This window comes from Lissotriton helveticus, chromosome 1_1 (genome assembly GCF_964261635.1).
Source record: "Lissotriton helveticus chromosome 1_1, aLisHel1.1, whole genome shotgun sequence".
In the NCBI taxonomy this organism is placed as follows: domain Eukaryota; kingdom Metazoa; phylum Chordata; class Amphibia; order Caudata; family Salamandridae; genus Lissotriton; species Lissotriton helveticus.
The window spans coordinates 390,848,255-390,868,150 of record NC_136057.1 but is presented as its reverse complement, the minus strand read 5'-3'; the positions used below and the strand labels follow the sequence as shown (position 1 = coordinate 390,868,150).

Sequence of the window (19,896 nt, the reverse complement as noted above, 5' to 3'; positions counted from 1 at the left end):
TTTCAGCCCGTATCTCTTCTTTAAATGAGGCGTCCTGTAGCGCTATGCGGGAGACGCCAAGTAAAGGCACCTGGGGTGATCTGAGGTAGACTAAATTCAAGCATGACCAGTGCGTGGTCTGAGAGTGTTTGGGTCCTGTGAGTGGCTTTGTCACCTCACAATTTAATTTCTTGCAAACTAAGCCAATAGTCTATCCTGTGTTACAGCAAACAAATGATGGACAGAATGCAGACAATGCAAACATTCTCCCCCAGTCAAAAGATCTGGGTTAAATTCATCGTTCTTTTGCCCACTACGCCACCCCAGTTTGGACCCAGCCATATGCAAATCAGTCTTGACCCTGTGCCCTTGGGAACAGTCCTGACCGAACTGCCAGGCCAGGTCCTCCCTGGACCGGAAACAAGCATCCTGGGACTGGTTTCAGGGTATGTCACCCTTCTTCTGCCAGGCTAGCTTGAATTCAGTGGCACATGGAATGTTTTGATTTGTTCTGCATTCCGTCCATCAATTGTGTGTCTTTTAATAGTCTATCCTGGACCATGAATAGTGTGGAGCGGAGAAACAAGTTCCTTCCCGTTTCCCCTGATGGGACCACCTACAAATATTGAGGAGGTTGTGATTCTTCAGGAGTGCATTAAGAGTGTCTGCTGCTCTGGGGTGTGGGTGCCATGCAGAGCCAGATCTGTCATGGCGATTGTCCAGGACGACATTGAAATCCCCTCCCCAGATTTGTACCCCATGACTTCACCCTGTGACCAAGCACCAGAGAGCGGTGAAAAACCCTGGGTCATCCGTGTTTGGGCCATAAACTGCCACCAGGGTGAGGGGTTGTGTCTGCAGAGTACCTGTGGCTATGACATACCTGTCCTCTTTGCCGAATGTGATGTCCCTAAGGCGAGGCGCCATGTGAACCATTTTCTAAGGAGGATAGCTACCCCTCTGGCATAGTTTGACTATACTGAAGTATATGCCTCGCTGTACATCTTGCCCTTAAACCTGGGGCTGTGTGGGCTGTTAAGTGTAATTCTTGCAGAAAGCAAATATCCATGTGGTGGCGTGTAATGTAGGCATGTACCAGTCTCAATTTCTGGTAATCATTTATGCTCCTTATGTTCCAGGCTAGGCATTTTATAGACATCAAGTGAAGTTGAGTGTAGTGTACCAGGTGCTAAGACCTTTTGAAGGTAATCTATGAGGGATTTGTGCCTTACTTCGTAATATCATTGTAAGTGCCATCATATATAACATGCTTAACTCTACAGAACTTCATGTGCAATGGTTTCACTTCCCTTCGACCCCCAACCCACACCAACCTCCAAACTTGGTTGAGTAAAACACCCCACCCAAACCTCCCAGAATGATATTAAACAATACAGTGGGATACATCCTTGGGTTTAGAGCAGGACCGGACGGTCTCCCCCACCGTTTAAGGTGTGTGATCGGATGGGCATCAGCCCAATATTACAGTACCTCATGTTGCAAGGGGGATTACAGTGATTAGTCTCAGGGGGGCGATTACCCCCTGGTCATTATCATGCCCGTTCACTTATCTGTGGTGCGTAACGTGGAGCTGCTGTTCTGGCTGTTCCATCATGTCTTTTTTATTTTCTTCCTCCCCTTCCTTCGAGGGTCTATCATTCGCATCCAGAGAGGTTTCACCTGTGTGAGAAGCTGGCCTGTTATGTAGGCCTGTGATGTACACTTATGTATGTGGACACCTTGCACCAGTCCAGACAGCCCTTATGGTGATTTAAGAGGTCTTAGACCACCTTAGAAAGCTCTATAAGTGGTTGCTGTGGAGAGCAGCCTTCAGGCCTAGTCCAGAAGGAGTGTAAAGCAGCTTGTTTTACCAGAATGCACTCTTGTAGTATAGATTAAGTGAAAAAGAACCATACCAAGTATTTATAAAAATATGTATTTATTATACAATACTCTAGAATGTTCAAGTATCTCCAACACAGAGACAAACACAATGCACACAATACTTTTTTTATTTAGAAATGCAGTAAATAGCACAATATACCCAGTGGACCCGAGGGGAGGGAACAAACCATATAATAAGAAATTGGTATAAGAACCACGACTCGAGTCTGAATGAGGTTGAGAGGGAGTAGAATTGCTGGGGACCCACAGAACCACCCAAGGTAAGTAGAAAGGGACCCCACGGACAGCGCGTGCAGTGTAAGAACATGACAGCGTGCTCTGTACAAGTCTATGTGCAAGTCGCGGTTGGACTTTCAAATATTAAGGACCCTTCCCAAAGGCCCCTGAAGAAACCCCTTGGGAGTAAGAAGGTTGGAGAGCCACCCCACCCGTGGATACCCTAGTACCCACGTTACCTACTCCAGGGCTGCCGGATGCATAGGGGTGAAGTGGTGTCGGAACCTGCCGTCGAACCCAATGGAGGACTTCAAGAAAGTACCACTTCTGGAAGAGGAGAAAGTGTCTGTGGGAATTCAAATGTGGATTCTTGAAGAGGAGTACCTGAAAGCAGAGGGGATAGAGTCTGTCACTCCGGAGTGACCAGGCAACCTGGAAGACTAATGCCCTCCAATGTCGGGTGCTTCAGGAAAGATGGCGATGACCTTGACTCTGTAGGACCAGGCGTCGCTAAGGACAACCAGGACCCAGATACGAGCTGTCCCACAAAGGATGTCTAGTGCTGAGGGGTTGGTGTCCGGTGGGAGCACCAACAAGCCTTGGCGAATGCAACCCATGCAGGAAGCCAAGAAGGTGCAAAGCTGGGACCAGCAAGGTCCAGGGGACTAACCACAAGCAGGGGAGTCAGGGCAGGTCCCAAGCAATCAGGGGAGCCCACAGGAAACAAAAATGACCCTGAACTAGACCCACAGCCTGGAGGCACTGGAGTCACGAGAGGACCTTGAGCAGCTCACCAAAGGAGCATGCCACGGTGCCCAAAAGGTGGTGTGGCTAAAGATCTTGGTGGACAAAATTGCTGGAGGTTGGGGCTAATCGGAGCCCAATGCACTTGTCACAAAGTTGCCAAAGAGCATTTGCACTTCCAAAAGTACGCTGCGCACAGGGGTTCGGCTAATGCAGCCCCCATGAAGGATACTGGCCTCAAACTCGGTGAGAGGACAGCTAGGGCCTCGAGAGACATAGGAAACCACCAACTGTGTTGTTGAACTCTTCGGAGTCTCTAATAAAAGAGAGGGACCCCAACAGCCAAAGGGGTAGGGTTCCAAAAGACAATAAGTCAACTACAGTGTCCCCTTTGGACAAATTGTAAACAAGAAGATGCACTTTCAATCTCATAAGACAAAAACCACTTCAATCCATCCATTTAAGCAAGAGCGAAGATGATGCAAACATAGTCAAAAATTAAAAACGTGTACAATTTATTGTAACATTTAAAAAAACTGATTCATAGAAAAAATTATTATACATATATCACAACACAAATAATAATAATACACTGGGAATAGAACATAGAAAATATTTCTAATTAAAATAGAATAGGACAACAGTAGTCAGACTTAATTAAATTAAACTCCAAATTTGTATAAATATCTTTGAGATGGAGATGTTATGTAGTCCAATGACTTAACGTGTCACAATTCAGAGTGGCATCGACGCGTTTCGGTTTTGGCAGACTGAATACAAGCCAACACCTTCTTCAGGATTAAAAAAATATATTCCCAAATAATATAGTATATCTGCAAAGTAAAAAATATACAACATAAGATACACCATATCCAACTCTTAACTATATCATCATCATCTAATCAGCTCCTGCTACTAATCCAACTACTAATCCAACACTACATTCAAAACAAACAATTATTCCTTTACATTCCAAGTAGTAAATCACAGTTATATTCACAATGACATATGAACATCTGACTCTATATAGGTCTCATCGATAGACACACTACATTCTACAAGGGCATATATCAATATTAACACCTCTTGTTGAAGATGTTCTGTTAAACTCATTTTGTACATCCTAGGACTGGGTGCTAAGTTCTTATAGGTTTTACAGACATTTTTGATAAATTCTATTCCTCATGTGGGTATTTTTAGACAAACTTTAAATTACCTCACTGAAGATACTACAGAGCATTCCAGGGTTTCCTAGTGCTCAATCCAGAACTTCATAATAGCCTGGCACACTCATTCTGAGGACAGCTAAAAAGGTTTTTATAAGATCTTAGTTATATCATATAGGACTTTATCGATAAAGCCAATCACTCTGTTCCTACTGTTGGTAAGGCTCACCTATTAAAAGTTTCCCTTAGGTGCGTCCCAACGTTAAAAAGTTATCTTCTCTCTCTTAGGCCTCGTCACCGGGTGGTTCGCCAAGAGTTCGACGTAGACCCAATTTGTTCTAAAGAATAAATCAAGATAAAGCAACATTTGACCCATGTATGTTTATAGCAGGGAATCCTTCGATATTAAAGACGATTATCGATATGAACAACATATCAATTGGTCTTAAAGTATTATTTAATTATTGGCCATAATCCATTGGCGATCATGTGAAGGCTTTCATTTCTATTTTACGCCTTCTTGTCCATCGTGTCTGATAAATTTAGTATGGCTAGACACTTTAGATATGGGTTCATGTCCATTCTTGCTACTGACATTTAACCCCCATTAGAAAAAATGTTAAAGACACGTCAAACTAATGGGCTCGGGCGTCTATATCAGACAATTATATCCATGCATATGCTTAACAATCTTGACGCAGTAAAAGGTAAAAGATTTACCTAAAAATACGCCCAGTCGTTGTCACACGTAAAAATACGTTGTAGCTAGACTCTTTTGTTCAATGGCGTTCAGTAGGGAGAGTAGTGTCGACTCCCTTTACATAGCTAGACCGCCCGCAGTCTGTGAAAACAAACGCAGACGTCAGGATATAAGCGCATATGCATATATCAGTCTAGGTTCTCCCTGATTATTTTACATACCTGCTGTTAAAATCAAAGTACCGCCGTCAAAATGGGTGTCCGTGCTTCGATACCGAGTAGCACCATAGGGCTCTTTTTAAATGTAAAAAAGGCGCGCTCACCCTCGCGTCACTCTCCCCGATCTAATTAACTTCCGGTATCATTAACTTCCGGTATTGCATATTTCTAGAAATAAACAACGGACCAATTGTATACTCCGTGTAATATATTGTACAATTATTGTTCGTGTATACCTGATTGCAAGAACAATGAATATTCGGAATTAAGGCCATGTAACATTTTTTTAAATGAGGACTAATTAATTATAGTCGGCCACATCGTTACTCACTATTCTATGCCAAAACGAAGGGCGTATTTACAAATTTGCGTTTATTGTTCACTGACTGCATCTGTGCATTCACAGCGCTCAAGATATCTTAGAATGGCATATTCTGCTGTACATCCTATCTACTGCCTTTCATAAGATTATAGTCAAAGATGGCGCTCAAGAAGTTCTACAGAGCCACGAGAATGTAATACTCGGGAGAGTGTGCAGCCTGACTACGGGCGCCCTCCCCTTCCGTGACAGCTCAAGAGGAAATAAGTACATTACGTTTATATCATTGATAAAATACCTACTCACTGGCTGCAGCTCACGGGGCATTGGACTGGGCTCCCTGGATTATAGCTGGATTTCCTGCTCTGTTGGGTCCCGGTCGCGGCGCCCGCTCCTCGGTTGTGCTGCTGGACCCGCCCACACCGCCCACACCGCTGCGGGACTGCGAGGCAGTTTCCAACACACCTGCAGCCTCTTCACGCAGCGGCTACGCCCCCCCCGCCTGGCTCCTCCATAACTGTTCGTAGCACCCGCTTTGCGGGTGCTACTCACTGGCTGCAGCTCACGGGGCATTGGACTGGGCTCCCTGGATTATAGCTGGATTTCCTGCTCTGTTGGTTCCTGGTCGCGGCGCCCGCTCCTCTGTTGTGCTGCTGGACCCGCCCACACCGCCCACACCGTCCACACCGCTGCGGTACTGCGAGGCAGTTTCCAACACACCTGCAGCCTCTTCCCGCAGCGGCTACGCCCACCCGCCTGGGAGGATTAAAACCAGGTTTCTCATTCCGCGCTGCGGGACGCGCGCGGGACGCAGCGCGGGGCTAAGCCCGGGCAAAGGGCGGGCCCTCGGAGGCCCTCGTAGGTCAGTGTAGGCTGGGCTGGGCCTACTCTCTTACGTCTGTATTGAACTGGAACTGTGGACCTCGATACAGGCGACGGACATGGCAACGCCGTCTGAGGAGGGTATCACTGGGAAGGCGGGCGGATTAAGAAATGGGTCATTGGACAAATATTTCTCTAGGGTCTTGGGTGATGGCGATAAGGAAACTTCTATGGCTGAGCGTAGGGCGGAGCGTCGCCGCTGTGTTGAAAGTATGAAAAACAGGTCCCTTACTGATATCGCTCTTCATCCTGTCGCCCAGGAGGGAGGTTCACCTAATATTAGCGAGGATCCACTAACCCAAGATGGCGTCCCTCTTTTGTTGCGGGATTGTACTCCCACTCCCTGTTTGCCTCCCGATCAGATTGTAAGTGTCTCCCCCCCTCCTAGTCTCTGTTGTACGGCTGCTGATCGAATCACCCAGACCCCCACTGCAGTAAAGCCAAGGAAGATGAAGCCGAAACAACTAGTTGTGGTGGAGATGCATGGCCCACCACCCAGTAAGAGAAGAAGGAAGTTGAGGGGAGGGCAGGGTAAAGCCAAAATTCCCCACTCCGATTTCGGTAAAGCATCAAAGCCCATTATCATTCCTGATATGGCAATAGTGGAGGTGCCAGAATCTCCTTCCACTTTGCCACTACCGCTAGTAGTGGCTTCACCTGTCATGGGTACCAACACCATAGACCACGACACTACTCCTGGGGAACCGAATGCATTACTTCCCGCCACATCATTGGGGAACTTGGAATTCTTACTCAGGTCCCTGCTCCTGCCCATTAGTGAGAGTATAAAGAAAGTTGAGATTAGACTGACCATCCTGGAAACTGCCATAAGTAGTATGGTTACGCTAGCCAAAGCCCAGGTGAGTGGGGCTGCTCCGCCCGCAACCTCGGTTAGGTTATCCTCTACCAATGCTCCTATTGCTCCATCCCAGCCCCCCAAACCGAAGTCACAGTCCCATGGTAGGGCCGACCCCGTCTACCAAAGACCGCACCCTCTAAAGCATATAAACATCCCAGTAGCAGGGCCAGTGGGCGATTCCCAAAGGGGACCGATAATGGCCCCCACAGGAAATATGCGGGAGGAATAGGGAAGCGTCAGACACATTAGAACTCCAGTGACCAAAGGGCCACAAGTGGAGATACCTCCACAAGCGGTGCCTTTTGTGGTCGTCTTGACAGGGGTTCCGCCGTTATTAGATAACAAGAGGGAGGGCTACGCTCAATTGAAAAATAAAATCATACACTGGTTGAGTACTTATAGGCCCATTTCACATAACATTGATGGGGACATAATGCATGTCAGGCGGCTCAATTGGTTGGGTAGCAGATGTAAAGACATTGAGGGTGACCTGGTGGTGGTTAATTTTAGAGACCCGCGTGCAGTGGATTACATATTAAATTGGCCCACTGGAAACGGGGAGAATTGTATTACCCCAAGGGCTCTGACATATTTTTACCCTAGATCAGTGGTGTTTCCCCCAACCTATGCCAGTGGGCTCTATCCCTCCAGACCCAACCCTCCGCCACTATATAGTAATAGGTATGTTCCTCATGGCCAGCACCCCGCCCAGGCGGCTGACCCTTTTGGCTGGATCACGGCACCCCAGAGATACAACAGAAATAGTAACAGCAGAATGGAGCACCTAAGGCCCTTTACCCCTCTGGAGACAGGCAACAGGTTCTCGTTGCTATCCGGTATGGAAGACTGTGACTGATGTCTACAGTCTAAGGGGGAGAGGGGTGGCCGACCAAGTGTGGCTAATCCAAAGGGCACAGATTTTGAGGCACTAAGGGTGGCAAGATGTAATGACAATAGACAGGTGGGCCCCTTAGTAGCCCAAAGTACGGATAGCAGTATCACCAGAGTCACTAGGGATGTACTGTGTATAGACACCACAGTTGGTAGCATTGTACCCCCCAAGCCATCTACCTGTGTGGACGCCATTCCCATGCCCAAGGAGGGGGGAAGGTGTGGGAGCGAGGGGGTCCCTGGTACAGCTCCTATAGGTCACAGGGTTATACACCTGTTATCTTGGAACGTGGCAGGGTTAAAAAGGAAGATGGCTCTACCAGAATGGCACACATTCATTGAGAAGTTTGATGTTTGCCTGTTCCAGGAAACTTGGAGTCTGCTCCCTCAACACAAATCCGGCTATACTACATATTTTTCCCCAGCAGTAAGCAGTGGGAAGGGTAGACCCGCGGGAGGACTATTGGTTTGGATCAAAATTGATCTGGATTGGGATGTTGTCATCCAAGATTCAGTGTGTAGGGATGTACTACACCTCTCCTCCAGGGGATACATTGAGGGGAGCAGGCTTGAATTATTTAATGTTTGCGCTAGAGGGGCACCGGGGGACACTTCCTCAGTAATTTTAACGAGTCTAGACTTAGCATTAGCTAAGTGTCCCCCATCTGCTAAAATTATAGTGGGCGGGGATTTTAACTGCACGTTTGAACCCCTTTCTGGGGATGATCCTTTGGGTACTGAGGGGGAAGATTCTAGATGGTCTATCCCAGCCTTGTCACTACCCCCTATTCGAAAATGGTCAGCAAGGGCAATACAAATTAATGCCCTCACTAGGGAACACAACTTAAGAGCACTCAACGGCAGGACTATGTCCGACAGCGTTGGCCCAATGACCTTTAACAGGCTTAATGGTCCATCTAGAATTGATTACATCTTACTGGACGTTAGATTGTGGAAAGACCTAATAGATATGGAGGTGGTGGCTACACAGGATAGTGACCACAACCCCCTCTGCACTAAGTTTAGGTGGGGTAACCCCAAGGGTGGGGGGATGAGTGCTCCCTTGAGGTTAACCAAAGAGGTTGTCCCTTATAATAGTAACCGTAGATTGAAATGGGACAAGGCCCAATTGCAGGAAGATCAACTTGGGAGTATAAAATCTCTTGTGGTAGATCTGACCCTGGACTTGGCGGCATGGAAACAGGGAATGGGAAGTGCCCCGGAGTCGCCCATTGCCTTTGATTCAGCCTACAAAACCACAATAGAGCAGGTGAGCCAATATTTTTTATCCAAGGGGAAAAGCCGTAGAGTTAAGAACACACTTCCCATTTCTAGTAATCCCTGGTACTCGACTCAGTGCAAGGGAAAAAGGAAAGAGCTAACAGCTGCCCTACTTAAAAAAGATCCCTCACTAGTTAGAGCGGCTAGGAAGGACTATTTAAGGGTAATGGCACTGGCCAAACGAGAGTGGGAGGAACAACATTGGCAGGACCTAAACTGTGCTGTCAGCATGAGGAATCCAAGGTTATTCTGGGACCTTATTAATAAAGCTAGGCAGCAGAACGCACAGCCTTTAGCCGCCCACATAACAAGCCAGCAATGGTTTGACCATTTTACGGCACTTTATGGTGGAACTGAAGTCCCCTCTTGTCCAACGGTAGCTAGGGGTAGAAAAGGGGAACTTATAGGGGAGCTCGAGGACCCATTCTCGCCCTCGGAAGTAGTAGTGGCCATCAGACATCTGACCCCGAAGAAGGCGGCTGGCCCAGATGGGATCCTGGGGGACCTTTTGATAGAGGAACCTAGGGCTTGGGCAGAACTAATTGCCATTATAATGAATCTGATTGCCAGGGGTCACCCCGTACCAGACTCTTGGAAGGGGGCAGAGGTTGTCACTGTGTTCAAAAAGGGGGCTAGAGAGGACCCTGCCAATTACAGACTTATCAGTCTGATAGACGTGATTCAGAAAGTAGTTGGCAGGGTCATTATTTCAAGGGTTGGAGCTTGGATGGAAGAGGAACAAATCCTCTCCCACCTTCAAGCAGGATTCCGCCAGAAGGTGGGTACGATGGACCAGGTCTTTCGTTTTTTTGTCATCTATTGGAAGTCAGTTAACATCAAAAGGGGCAGTCTTTACATGGCTTTCATAGATCTCAAAACGGCTTTTGACCTGGTCCCTCGAGTAAAGCTGTGGGAGACATTGGAGAAGATGGGTTTCCCCGGGTCTCTTCTGAGTTTTATTGTAAGGCTCCACGAGGGGAATTATGCGAGGATCAGATGGGGCACCCAGGGCCAGCTGACAGATAGGGTGCCCGTGAGGAGGGGAGTACGCCAGGGATGTGTTATGGCACCGACCCTCTTCTCTCTGTTTGTGAATGGAGTGGTGGATCATCTGAGAGAGGAAGAGGCGGATGCACGATCCCTGGTGGGGGAAAGTATCCCCACTCTACTCTTCGCGGACGACACCATACTGATCTCTAAATCCCCGGTGGGACTCCAAAAACTTATGCACCGATTCAGCACCTTTTGTACAGATAGAGGACTTACCATTAACACCTCGAAAACCAAGCTCATGGCGCTTTCACCCTCCAAAAGATTTAGAAATAATTTTAGGCTCAATGGGGCACCCTTGGAGTTGGTAGATTCATTCGACTATTTGGGGGTGCGGGTAAATAGTCGGATGAATTGGAAGGACCACCTGGCCAAAATGCTACTTGGCCATAAAAGAGTGTCAGGGGCGACCTTGAGGGAGCATCAGGAGTCAACGAGTAAACCTGTGGCACCGGTCATGGCAATCTATGAGGGCCAGATACTCCCGGCCGCACTATATGGCTCCGAGCTGTGGGGGTTTGAAAATGTTTCAGAGCGAGTTGCAGCGGAAAACAAGTTTCTGAGGGACTTGGTGGCTCTTCCTGTTTCTACCCCGCTAATTCCTTTGCGGCTAGATCTGGGCAGGCGATCCTTTAAAGACCTAGTGCGGCTGCGCCCTCTATTGTTTTGGGCTCGGTTGCGAAGGACCAGGGAGCTCGCCAAATATGCTGCTGGGCTGGATGAACTAATATTGCTCGACACCAGTAACAAGATCGGGTGGTTGAGCAACGTGAGGCAGTTGGTGGTGCAATTGGGCCTGAGGGATGTGTGGGCGAGTCAAATGCCACCCCCCAAACCGGTGATTAAGAAGTTATACTGGGACTGGGTTCAGGCAGAGGCAACACGCAGTGGGGTTGGGGGTTTACTCACTGAGCGGTTTTTAGAGTTTAAATGGTCTAGGAAGTTGGAACCCTTCCTCGACCTCATAGCCAAGCCTCTGGATAGAGCCCTTTATTTAAAACTCAGGTATGGGACCCTTCCGGTGCACGACTTCCCCGCGGGGTGGACTAACACTGGTGGTCCTCCGCGCCCCTGCCCCGGGTGCGCGGCTCCAAAGGAGTCTGTGGCGCATTTACTTTTTGCCTGCCCCGCTTATAAAATTGCCAGGAAGGTCTGGTTGAAACCAGTATGCATGGGGTTGGGTTTGAGGTGCCATAGAATGGCCTTACGAGTTCTCACCACTGACCCGTTTTCCTCTGCCATGGTATGCGGGGTGGCTAAATATCTGAGTAGTGCATGGTTGACTCATACTAGGAGGATGAAGCTACACTCCACCCCGCCAAATAGCTAGCAGGCCCTTATTGGCAGGACGCTATGATGTTGATTGGATGGATTGAAGTCATTCTAATCATATGCAATAGTATACTGATGAGGATGTTTTGGCTGGGGCCTCATAATAATCACCCAATGTACTGTATAATGTGCAGGCTTCAACTTTTAACAAGGGTATTTTATCGTTGATAGCTTTTACCTAATGCTTTTATTGTATAAATTGTATTCTTTTATGGTGAGAATTTTACCGAATAAAGATTTATACTACTACTATTATATGCCAAAACGAAGGGCGTATTTACAAATTTGCGTTTATTGTTTACTGACTGCATCTGTGAATTCACAGCGCTCAAGATATCTTAGAATGGCATATTCTGCTGTACATCCTATCTACTGCCTTTCATAAGATTATAGTCAAAGATGGCGCTCAAGAAGTATATGTAATCGCTATAACGAGCAGTTTTATGGGTAGTTGGAATAAACATGACAGCATTTGATCACAAAAACCCTAAGTCATTGTTAATAATCATGATATATATGATACGCATGTTAATCACAAAAATTACTTTTATTACACTACGTTGTCCTGAACATCAAAAAACATTGTCAATACAAATATTTATCGACATATCCTAATTACAATCAGTTCCCGCGTTGTTATTTACGTCCTTACTTATGTTCTTGTTTATAATTGTATATACGGAGTTCATTTGTACGGTATAATTCATTCAGAAATATGACATAATTCATTCCTATACATGTCATTCTAGTTGTGCTTATATAATTTTCACAGTTAATCAACCATATTCCATATAAAGTGCATAGCCTAATTGAATGGCAAAGTATTAGCTGATCGTGTGCATAAAATAAAATTTGTCAATACATATGGTCAATCGGTGGTCCTCATATAGTCAGTGAAATATTAGCATTATTATTCAATTCCTGTAATGTTCAATATATCTATCTAGTCTATCAGCTTCAGACAGCGTTATGTAAAACTCATGCCTTAAGGAAGTTCTAAACCATAGTGGCTGGCTCCACCATCAGGGTTTGTCAACTTCAAACAGCATTATATTGAACTCATGCAGTATGGAAGTTCCAAGCCATAATGGCCGGCATAACCATCAGGGTTTAATTAAACGTTCCCACTCTTCTTTTGAGTTTAATCCTGCTCTTACAGTGTTTAAGATGTACCACTGCTCTCGTGCTTTACGTTTCATAAGTATATTGCCACCGCGTTTCCCGATTTTGATGATAAACCAGGTGAAATCACTCTCACTATGGCCCATCTTGAGGAAATGTTCAACCAGGGGCGCTGTTAATTTTTTCGTCTTGATTGCCGACCTGTGTTCTTGGAACCTGGCTCTTGCTTCTCTCCCAGTTTCCCCAATGTAACACAGGCCGCACGGACATTGTATAAGGTACACAATATTTCTGCTCCTACAGTTGGTCAAACATTTGCTCTTTAGTGTTTTACCATTTACTTTTATTTCATTGGTTTGTAAACACTGTGGGCAAACATTACATTTACCACAGCGAAAGTTCCCTACTACTGCACTATTATCCAATGTTCTCTGAGTAACCTTAGTCTCTACATGATATGTGTTTACTAATAGATCTCTAAGGTTCTTGTTCTTTTTAAAGGCGAACATTGGTTTCTCTAATTTTGTGGATTCTTCATGATTAAGGATGTGCCAATTTTTGTTTACTACATTCTTGATCTGATTGCTGATTGTAGAAAATTGGCTAACAAACACAATCTTGGTTAATGGTTCTTTCTTTTTTTCTTGTTTATGTACTAGCGCCTCGCGATCATAAAATCTTGCCCTTTTCATTGATTGTGAGAGTAGTTTTTTCGGATAGCCCCTATCCTTAAATTTCTTTTTTAATGTTTCAGAGTGTTTATAAAAATCCCCTAAGTCAGAACAATTCCTCCGTAGACGGAGGAATTGACTGAAAGGGATGCTCTCTCTCTGGGTTTTAGGGTGGAAGCTTGTAAAATGTAAAAGTGTATTTTTTGCAGTTGGCTTTGTAAAGAGCTTAACTTCCAGAGAGCCATTCACGTCCTTGATTGTAATATCTAAAAAATCGACACTGGTGGTGCTATGGGACGAGGTGAATTTCAGATTGGGGTCACCCAAATTAAGCCACGCTAGGAAATCTCCTAGACTTTCAGTGGGACCATCCCAAATAAAAAAAATGTCTTCAATGTAGCGGTACCAGCCCGCTACATTCTCGAAAAAAGGGGCCAATTCATTATAGATATGTTTATTCTCAAAATCGCCTACATAAAGACAAGCCAGACTAGGGACACATGTGGCCCCCATGCTGGTCCCCTTTAATTGTTTAAAGTATTCATCTTTAAACAAAAAAACATTGTTAAAAAGGATAAGTTCAATTCCTCTTATGATGAATTCCTTACTAGCTCCACCAAGATCGTATGATTCAAGTATGTGGTCAATGACCAACACTGTATCCGTTTGAGGTATGTTAGTGTAGAGAGACTCAATGTCCAGTGTAACTAGACATTGAGTCTCTCCACAGAAGGCCATACCCTCAATCAGTGAAATCAGGTGGGCCGAATCTCTGACATAAGATCTCAATTTACAGACAATTGGTTTTAAAAAATGATCAACGTACTTGCTGATAGGTTAAAGCAAGGATCCAATGCTGCTTACGATTGGTCTCATTGGGGGGTTCTCTATATTTTTGTGAGTCTTATATAGCAGGAGTTCTTGGTTCAGTGTTATTAAGGAATTGGAATTCATCGTCACATATCCAATCTGATTCCCTGGCTAGATTCAAGAGATCAGTACACTCTTTCGATGTTTTGAGCAAACTACTTGCTTGTGTGTGGGTGTAAATATTTCTAATTAAAATAGAATAGGACAACAGTAGTCAGACTTAATTAAATCAAACTCCAAATTTGTATAAATATCTTTGAGATGGAGATGTTATGTAGTCCAATGACTTAACGTGTCACAATTTAGAGTGGCATCGACGCATTTCGGTTTTGGCAGACTGAATACAAGCCAACACCTTCTTCAGGATTAAAAAAATATATTCCCAAATAATATAGTATATCTGCAAAGTTAAAAATATACAACATAAGATACACCATATCCAACTCTTAACTATATCATCATCAGCTAACCAGCTCCTGCTACTAATCCAACTACTAATCCAACACTACATTCAAAACAAACAATTATTCCTTTACATTCCAAGTAGTAAATCACAGTTATATTCACAATGACATATGAACATCTGACTCTATATAGGTCTCATCGATAGACACACTACATTCTACAAGGGCATATATCAATATTAACACCTCTTGTTGAAGATGTTCTGTTAAATTTGGAGTTTGATTTAATTAAGTCTGACTACTGTTGTCCTATTCTATTTTAATTAGAAATATTTTCTATGTTCTAGTCCCAGTGTATTATTATTATTTGTGTTGTGATATATGTATAATAATTTTTTCTATGAATCTGTTTTTTTAAATGTTACAATAAATTGTACACGTTTTTAATTTTTGACTATGTTTGCATCATCTTCGCTCTTGCTTAAATGGATGGATTGAAGTGGTTTTTGTCTTATGAGATTGAAAGTGCATCTTCTTGTTTACAATTTGTCCAAAGGGGACACTGTAGTTGACTTATTGAACTCTTCGGAGTCCCCAGGAGATCGGTATCGGCCAGCCAGTCAGCAGTGTTGAGGTGTCTGGGAATGCAGGGAAGTGACTCCTTCACTTCAAGGGAGATACCTTCAAGTGTCTTGGATGCTCCACAGGTCCTGCACGGATCCTGTATGGTGCACAGGCACAGACGATGCAGCAGACTGGAAGGGAGGTAAAGTCAGGCCCAAACGAGGTCCAGCGATGTCCAAAGTGCCTAAATGGTAGAAGTTCAGTGGTGTCAGTTCTGAATCTTATCCCACAACGAATCTAGGGACCTACATCCAGGTAAGCCCTTAAGTACCCTAGGGAAAGGGTTGGGAAGATTCAGGTGACCCTCCCAGGGGAGGGACTGGAGAGGGGGGTGATTACTCCCATGTCCTTTGTCCAGTTTTGTGCCAGAGCGGGAACCAACTTCTCCCAGAACTGGTTTGAGCTGGACTATGCACAGGGAAACCAAATGTGCCCCTCATGCAGACTTTCTGGCACTGGTCCCAATACATTAAAATCCTGTCTGGGAGGTGGTAACACCTCCCTGTGACAGGATGCCTATTGTTGTGCCTTCCCCTGATCGAGCTTGGCTCAGCAGCAGGAGGGCAGAAATGTGTCTTTGGTCGGCAGCAACCATTTTGTGCTGTACGGGTCTGGAAGACTGGCACCGGGGATAGGGAGAGCCTAACGGAGGGCTATTCCAGTGCCTGGAATCATACCTCCCACTCCGTTCACGGTGTGGGAGGTATGATTCCAACATGTTTGATACCAAACATGATGAGATTTGTTGCAGCTGGTTTCTTACGTGATGCCCCTCTATATAGCATATGGCTGCTTCACTGACAACCCAGGAGAATGGACTCAGTAGGCTGCAGGGGTGTCCTGCTCATGCAGGAGCACCCTCTTACTTAGAACCAAGCACTCTGCCTTCAGCATTGCAAAGGCCTGCTGTAGGGGTGACTTATACTTTTTAAGTGCAGTGACCCAAGATATAGTAAACCTATATCTTTAGTAAGCGGTGTAAGCACCAGCTTACACATGCTGCAATGGCAGGCCTCTAGTTCCATTTTGAATGGTTTCTCATGGGTGGTACAATACATGCTTCAGCCCATGGGAGACCTCTGGGGTACCTATGCCCTCGATACCCGAGTACCATATACTAGGGACTTCTAAGGGTACTCCAGTATCCAATCTGGGATGTACCTAAGTACTGAACACAGCAATTTTAGGGAGAAAGCAGATAAACTGGGGTCCTGATTGGGAGGATCCCAGTATGACTAGTCAAAACACAGCTTAGTACCAGGCAAAAAGTGGGGGTAACCATGCAGAAGGATACTACCTTCCTATGTCGGCAGCGATCTCATCAGAGGCGACTAGTTGGCGATTTTTTGGGCGAATCGAAGGGCTTCCTTGGTGTTGGTAGAATAGTGTGGTGCTCCTTTTTTCATGATGCAAAGTTTGCCAGGGTATAGCAAGGCATAGGGAATTTTAGCCTGTTGAAGCACTCTCTTGGCAGGAAGAAACTCCTTTCTGCCGCTCTGCACTGCGATGGTGAAGTCAGGGTACAGAGAGATGTGGTTACCCTAGTGAGTTAGATGTTGCTTTTAATGCCCCAGATGTAATATGGTGTCTCTGTCTCTGTAGTTCAATAGTCGAGCTATGAAGAGTCCTGCCGGGGCTCCCGGTGACAGCCTGGGCCCCAGTGAGCAGTGCACATGCTCCACTATAAACATACGCAATAGTGCTTCAGCAAAGAGTTCTCGCAGGAGGGATTCGACAAAAGCCTCCATTGTGGTTGGGATGGAGGTGGATTCAGGAATGCCAGTTATGCGAAGATTGTTGTGCAGTGTTTTGGATTCTAAATCTTCATTTTTGGCCTTGATACGTTCCAGAACTTTATTCATTTGAAGTAGGTGCTCCTTACTTTCAGCTTGAGCATCTTCATTATGAGAGATATGCGCTTCAGCTTGGTCTAGCCGATCGTCATGTTTGTCTACTCTGTTTCATGTGGTCAAGCCTAACAGTGAGTGCGTCTAATTTGGAATCTATAGATTTTAAGCTAGATTTCATGTCGATTAGCAATTCTAAGATATTGCTGTCCTGTGTGACTTCGCTTACTGGTGTGTTCGTCTGTGTGTCGGGGTCACCCTGACAAGTGGGCCACCTGTTTTCAAAGGAGAGTTTGGGCTGTTTAGCTTCTTGCTTGCCCATGTTTACCAGAGTTGTGTTGAGGCTGTTCAAGCAGGGTATTAGGTCGGGTGTTGGAATTTCTGTGTTGGGAGTCCTTTGCTATTTTTTTCACGGGCCCCGCTTTGCCCCATGTCTTCAGAGTGGGGTACGAGCAGGCACTCAGCTCTCTAGGGGACAGCTCATCCGGTGTGTCAGTCCCTTGGGGCGAGTTCAATCAATTTTGTTGAAGACTACCCATGTTGTGAAGTGCCGTGCCTCTATGCGGAGCATGCAGTAACGCCTATGGGAAGGGAGGATACAGGTTGGTTAGGCCTCGCGTGTTTGAAAATCTAGCCCGTGTCTTTTTACAGAGTCCTCCGCTTTTCCACTTGCGGGCCACTCCTCGCCCCAGTCTTCACTGGGGGCCACGAGTGGGCCTTGGTTGCTGCCAGATCTCAGCACTCAGGGGACAGCCTTTGGCGGTCTTCGCCAAGCATGGATATGCATTAGGCGGCTTGATGCAAGCTTGTTCGTTGTGGAGCAGTGTGCATCCACGTCGAGCCTACAGTTGTACCAGCATGTGGGTAAACGCAGGGCCAGACACGCCAAAGGCGCACGAGAACCCACCCACCTCACCGCCCCAGTGAATTAGGCAGCCTGAGGATCAGGCCTTGTCAATGTTGTCTGCTCTTTGAGTCTTATCACAGTGGGTTGCTCGGGCCTCGCTGCTGCAGAGCTCTCTGCCCCTCTGGTCCCCCAAGTAGTGCGTCCGGCAGGCGGCCTACCCTGACGCTTCACCAGGCGGCTGTCGTTAAGGAATCCCAGACGCGGTCTCCGGAGCACGGGGCGGCTGCCGTCATCCAGGCGAGTAGACGATCATAGCCCCGCCCCACGCAGCGCCTGGGCGTCGACTCACTCCCAGCGCTCAGTTCATTACTGGTGTCCCCTACCCGGTAGAGGCTATTCTTGGAGTCCCTTTGCAGGGACGTCTGTGCGTCCCTCAGCCCGGTCTTGGTCCGTGTCCATTGTGGGCCGGTGGAGAGCGACCCCCTGGGTGTCTGTTGGATGTGCTTGTGTGCCGGGGCCGACCTCTCCTCACGTCAGACTTCCTACACTGGGTGCTGGGGTTTTCTCAGCCCCGCCTCTGTGTCGAAAGCTGCCAGAGCAAGCCCACGCACTCCCCTAGCAGCAATGGGCCAGATGGTTGCAGCTGGTGCGCAGATCCCTCAAAACATTTGTTCTGGAAAGAGTCCTTTGGTATAGGATGATGTTCGATTTTGCAATCCGATCGGTAGATAGCCTTCTATCGAGCGGCCTTCTTGCAGCTTGTCAAGCTCCGACCCGGTGCCCCTTTCAATGGGCACTGGACGTCTGCCTGGCTATACCATCTCACGCTGCCCTGGATTTTAATCTATTGTGAGTCTCTTAGTGGCCCCTAACCAGTACTGTTCCTTGGGTATGTAGCTTGTGTACAGTCCGTATGGCCGGAGGTGATCCCTGTACAATTGTGCAGCCTCTACTGGATCTCAGTTTCATCTAAATCAACACAGGTTGCCCTTTCATGGTCTTGTCAACTCCAGGATGCGAGGAGCATGTTTATTTCTTTAACCTGCTCAACTGGATGGCTGACATTTCTAATTTGGCAGGTCCGGAATCATTGTCCTTTCACCTGGCATCCTACATCCTGGGTCCCAGCAGTAAGCTGTAATTGGATTTTTTTTCTTTCTAATTTGGTCATAGTCCCTATAAGTGACACTGACTATAAACTATTTTGAACGCTTTAATTCTGCTTATCACCTGTATTCTGTCGTCATTTTGGTGCTACCATCCTGACCAAGTGGAGGGTGTCATATGTCCCATGCATGCCCATTGTCGTTTTCCCTATGTTAGCATGAGCACGTTGGAGACTGCCTTCTGCTTTGCGCATGTTACCTTACAAATATATTTTGCTTTGTGCTATACTAATTCTAATATGAAATGTTGTGTGAGCTGGTATCAATTAAGGAGTGGCTGTTGAATTAAACCGGGGATTTTGAAAAACAAAATCCAAAACATTCCACAAACACAAAAGCAGGACTGCTAATTTGTATCGACAGTGGCTCAAAGAATGACATAATGGACAACATCACAAACAGACAATTAAGCCAATTAAAAGCAACTTCTAAACCGTATTATCGTGTTAACTAAATTGCTTTCTTCTAGTGGTAGGTAACTAATTCTGATTCAGATGACATGAAAGCTAAGCTTACTTCCCCATGTGCTCAATTAAGCCTCGCTAAAAAGCGGGACGTGCTCCCGGCAAATCCGGGACGCCTGGTCACCGCAGGCTGAAGTCAACTTGCTCCTGATGGGGTTCTTCATATTACCTCATTATTTTACTTAGACCAAGTTATATCTCTGAACTTGAAGTACCCAGTCGGTGCAACACAATAGGCTCCATTTCTCTCCAGCTACGGTCCACGGGAGGGAATCTCTCTCCGGGGAGGCCCGGTGCCACACAGCCTGTTTATGGCCGTCAGTCATGGACACCGGAACT

At 46.2% G+C, this 19,896-nt stretch overlaps 1 long non-coding RNA gene across 1 annotated transcript; it reads right to left on the bottom strand.

Moving 5' to 3' along the window:
• Nucleotides 1-2,010: 2,010 nt before the first annotated feature.
• LOC144769649 (uncharacterized) lies at nucleotides 2,011-19,862 on the bottom strand. Its single transcript, XR_013598735.1, has 3 exons — nucleotides 19,727-19,862; nucleotides 4,240-4,348; nucleotides 2,011-3,677 (listed from the first exon to the last, which is right to left on the bottom strand). It is a non-coding gene; the product is annotated as an uncharacterized LOC144769649 (long non-coding RNA).
• Nucleotides 19,863-19,896: the final 34 nt, after the last annotated feature.